This window comes from Helianthus annuus, chromosome 15, assembly GCF_002127325.2.
Source record: "Helianthus annuus cultivar XRQ/B chromosome 15, HanXRQr2.0-SUNRISE, whole genome shotgun sequence".
Classification (NCBI taxonomy): domain Eukaryota; kingdom Viridiplantae; phylum Streptophyta; class Magnoliopsida; order Asterales; family Asteraceae; genus Helianthus; species Helianthus annuus.
The window spans coordinates 155,742,513-155,747,525 of NC_035447.2; the positions used below are offsets into that span (position 1 = coordinate 155,742,513).

The 5,013-nt window shown below is 49.1% G+C and overlaps 1 long non-coding RNA gene across 1 annotated transcript; it reads left to right on the forward strand.

The window, feature by feature from the left end:
* The first annotated feature begins 3,732 nt into the window (after nt 1-3,732).
* LOC110912851 lies at nt 3,733-4,591 on the forward strand. Its single transcript, XR_002578190.2, has 2 exons — nt 3,733-4,191; nt 4,263-4,591. It is a non-coding gene; the product is annotated as an uncharacterized LOC110912851 (long non-coding RNA).
* The last annotated feature ends 422 nt before the right edge of the window (nt 4,592-5,013 follow it).

The following is a 5,013-nucleotide window of genomic DNA, read 5'->3' on the forward strand; positions in this document are numbered from 1 at the left end:
ACAAACACTTTTCCTAAATTAACCATTACTAAAATATGGATCAAACATTGCCATTTTAAATCTTCAAACCATCTTCAACTAGTTCATCAAATGTTCATAGTTTCTAGGGTTTTCTCCTTAGCAAAGTCATATATTTATGAACCAAAAATCACATATTTACAACAAGATCATGATGCAAAATAAGAAATCATACATCATATATCCGAAACTTATGTTTAACAATCATCATTTTTGCAAGAAACTTTAAAGCATCATATGTTTGGCTATGAACACTAGTAAACTAGCATTTCTAGTTATTTTAAACATGTTTAGCAATTTTTCATACACAAAGTTTAACACACATAATCCAACTTCACAAGTTATCCAAAAATCATGTGCAACAATTTTTAACTAACCATCTTCTAGTTCACACAATATACATAAATCTTATGCACATAGTAACAACACTAACCGGTTGTGAAGAAGGAGGATGAGCCGAAAGAAAGGAAGAAAATGAGAGAAGATGAAGTGTCCGAGTGATGGTCTTGACCGAGTGTCTTGTCCGATTTGTTCCAAGCTTGAACCGAGATCAAGGAGAAGGAAAGTGGTGTTTGTAGAGGGTTTTTCTAGTGAGAGAGATTAGAAGAAGTGTTGGTGTGTAAAATGAAGCAAGTGGGGAAAAGGGTGGGATTTATACAAGGGGTCACGAGTTGGGCTTGGGGGTTTCGGCCCAACCGGTTTCGGCTCAACGGCCCACTCGGGACCGAGTGGCCCACTCGCAACCGCCCGGTTGCGAGTCATGGTCTCGGGTCGTGGTTTCGGCTCTCATATATATATATATATAATACATACATACATCACATATCATGCACAAAGGTCACGTTTTCATTTAATAATATTTATATACACACGAAATATTACAAGGTGATCGTTCGGAAAAACCTCGAGTGTCACAATCACCACCACCACCACCACAGCCGACACACCACCACAACCACAGCCGACACACCATCACCACCACTGCCACCAACATAGCCGACCCACCACCACCACCCTAGCAGACTCACCACCACCACAAGCACCCCAGCCGGCCCACCACCACCACCATAGCCGGCCCACCACCACCACCACCATAGCCGGCCCACCACCACCACCACAGCCGACCCACCACCATCACCACAGCCGACCCACCACCATCACCACCACCACCACCACAGCCGACACACCACCACCACCACCACAGCCGACCCACCACCACCATCACCACCACCACCACCACCACCACAGCCGACACACCACCACCACCACAACCGACCCACCACCACCACAGCCGACACACCATCACCACCACTGCAACCAACATAGCCGACCCACCACCACCACCCTAGCAGATCCACCACCACCACTGCCGACACACCACCACCACCACCACTGCCGACCCACCACCATCACCACCACAGCCGACACACCACCACCTCCACAACCGACCCACCACCACCACCACCACCACAGCCGACACACCATCACCACCACTGCCACCAACATAGCCGACCCACCACCACCACCCTAGCAGACCCACCACCACCACAAGCACCCCAGTCGGCCCACCACCACCACCATAGCCGACCCACCACCACCACCACCATAGCCGACCCACCACCACCACCACCATAGCCGACCCACCACCACCACCATAGTCGACCCACCACCATCACCACATCCGACCCACCACCACAGCCGACCCACCACCACCGTAGCCGACCCACCACCACCACAACCACCCTAGCCGGCCCACCACCACCACCACCATAGCCGGTCGACCACCACCACCACCATAGTCGGTCACCACCACAACCACCCCAGCCGGCCCAACACCACCACCATAACCGGCCCACCACCACCATAACCGGTCCACCACCACCACCATAGCCGACCCACCACCATCACCACCCCAGCCGACCCACCACCACCACCACCACCACAACCACCCCATCCGACCCACCACTACCACAACCGACCCACCACCACCACCACCCCAGCCGACCCACCACCACCACCATAGCCGACTCACCACCATCACCACAGCCGACCCACCAACACCACCACCAAAGCAGACCTACCACCATCACCACCACCATAGCCGGCCCACAACCACCATCACCACAGCCGACCCACCACCACCATCACCCCATCCGACCCACCACTACCGCAACCGACCCACCACCACCACCACCCCAGCCGACCCACCACCACCACCATAGCCGACTCACCACCATCACCACAGCCGACCCACAACCACCACCACCAAAGCAGACCTACCACCATCACCACCACCATAGCCGGCCCACCACCACCATCACCACAGCCGACCCACCACCACCACCACCCCATCCGACCCACCACTACCACAACCGACCCACCACCACCACCACCCCAGCCGACCCACCACCACCACCATAGCCGACTCACCACCGTCACCACAACCGGCCCACCACCACTACCACAACCACCCCAGCCGACCCACCACCACCACCACCATAGCCCACCACCACCATAACCGGTCCACCACCACCATAGCCGACCCACCACCATCACCACCCCAGCCGACCCACCACCACCACCACAACAACCAACCCACCACCACCACAACCACCCCAGCCGACCCACCACCACCACCATAGCCGACTCACCACCATCACCACAGCCGACCCACCACCACGACCACCAAAGCAGACCTACCACCATCACCACCACCATAGCCGGCCCACCACCGCCACCATACCCGACCGACCACCACCATCACCACCACCATAGCCGGCCCACCACCGCCATTATACCCGACCGACCACAACCACCACCAAAGCAGACCTACCACCATCACCACCACCATAGCCGGCCCACCACCACCACCACAACCGACCCACCACCACCACCACCACAGCCTATACACCATCACCACCACTGCCACCAACATAGCCGACCCACCACCACCACCACAGCCGACACACCATCACCACCACTGCCACCAACATAGCCGACCCACCACCACCACCACCCTAGCCGACCCACCACAACCACCCCAGCCGGCCCACCACCACCACCATAGCCGTACCACCACCACCATAACCGACCCACCACCACCACCACAACCACCCGATCCGACTCACCACCACCACAGCCGACCCACCACCACAGCCGACCCACCACCACCACCACCACAGCCGACCCGCCACCACCACCACCACAGCCGACACACCACCACTGCCACCAACATAGCCGACCCACCACCATCACTACCACCCTAGCCGACCCACCACCAAGACAATCGAGATTATCATGACATATGACACAGTGAAAAATTAATAAAATCTAAGAAAAGATAAATTAATCTTATGTATTTCGGTCGTTCCTAACGAACTATTTAATAATACCATTATACCACACAACAAGACATCAATAAACATTTTAATTTTCATTTGTAACATTAATTATTTTTTCTAGTAACCATGAAATTTAATAAGAAAAAACAAAAAACAAATAACCTGATAAAAAAAATTAAACTATATTAATATAACACATCACTAGAGAAAGCACATGTCTAAACTCTAAACACACCTTTTACCCTCAGTGAGAAAGCACACCACATGGATCTCAATCCCAAACCTCTCATCCACCATCCATTCAAACCCCTCATCCAACGGTTTAAAATAACTCTAAAAACACAAAATCCTTAAATACAAAATAACCTCTCAAACAAGCACACCCCAAGATCCCAGCCCCCAAGTTGAAGCTGGTCAAAATTATATCCATCTTAAAACCACTCCTGCACCGTCATCTCCTCCAAACACCCATCTCAAAACCACCTCCAACCTCATCGCAGGCCCATCTCAAAACCACCTACTGCACCATCTTCCCACCACCATTGCAATCGCAGATCTAAAATAGTGATTTGGGGGTTGGGCGGTGGATCTGAGATCTGAAATTGCGATTTGGGGGTTGGGCGAAGTGACAACCGTGAATGTTATTAGTTGCAGAGGTTCTAGAAGGGGTGGTTGGGGTAGCAGTGGCGGCAGTTGGTTCTCTTCAAATGATGAAGGGGATAGCTTCAGGCGAGGTGGTAGGAGTGGCGGCAGAGGCGGTTCTAGAAGTGATGGAGTTGCTTATCATGGTGGTGATGGTGTTGGTGATTATGATGGGGCTGTGAAGGATGAGGTAGGTGAGCTGAGAACGTGCATCTATATTTCCTTTAATTTTGTTTGATTGACTCCAATAATTCTCAACAGGTTAACGATTGGTTGTGGGGTTTAAAGGATAAAATTGTTGGGGTTTTTTTTGGGTAATTACTCAAGTCTTTTTAATCACCTTAATGGATTGATTGGGTTGTTAATTTTGGATTGAGTTGGAGTCAGCCGCCCGAAATTATCCGAAAGGTGAACGTCCGAAGCTAAGGGCTTGGTTTATGTCGGTTATTGTGCCATTTCCTTGTTTTTTATATTGTTTTTTTTCAGTGACGGTTGAGATTGGGTTCTTTTGAAAATGTTGAAGCTTCAATAAATCAATGGAGGATGGAGAAGATGTACAGGATAAGAGTAGGTTGAGGATTTTTATTTTAATATTAAAAGTTTTATACTTACCCTTTTAATTAAAGTAAACTACATAGTAGGTCCCTCTAATTAAAGGTTTTATTTACACCCATTAAAAAGAATCCAATTTAAAACAAACTAGTTCTAAAAATTCCAATAAAAAAATTGGTTAGGTGTGTAATACAATTTCTATGCTTTTATTTTTTTTAATGTGGTTCGCTTTTTATTTAGATATTAATATTTTCACTAATTATTTAAACATTTATTATTTGGACATGAATTACAGACAAGTGAAATTTGTATAATTGGAGAAGATAGAAAGAGTAAAGTATGTAAGAAGTTTTTTACTATATAATAATATTAAAAGAACTACATTAACCCTATATAATCAAAGTAGATTAAAAAAAATCCAATTAAGAAAAATTTTCGGTGCATATGTATTTATTTATTT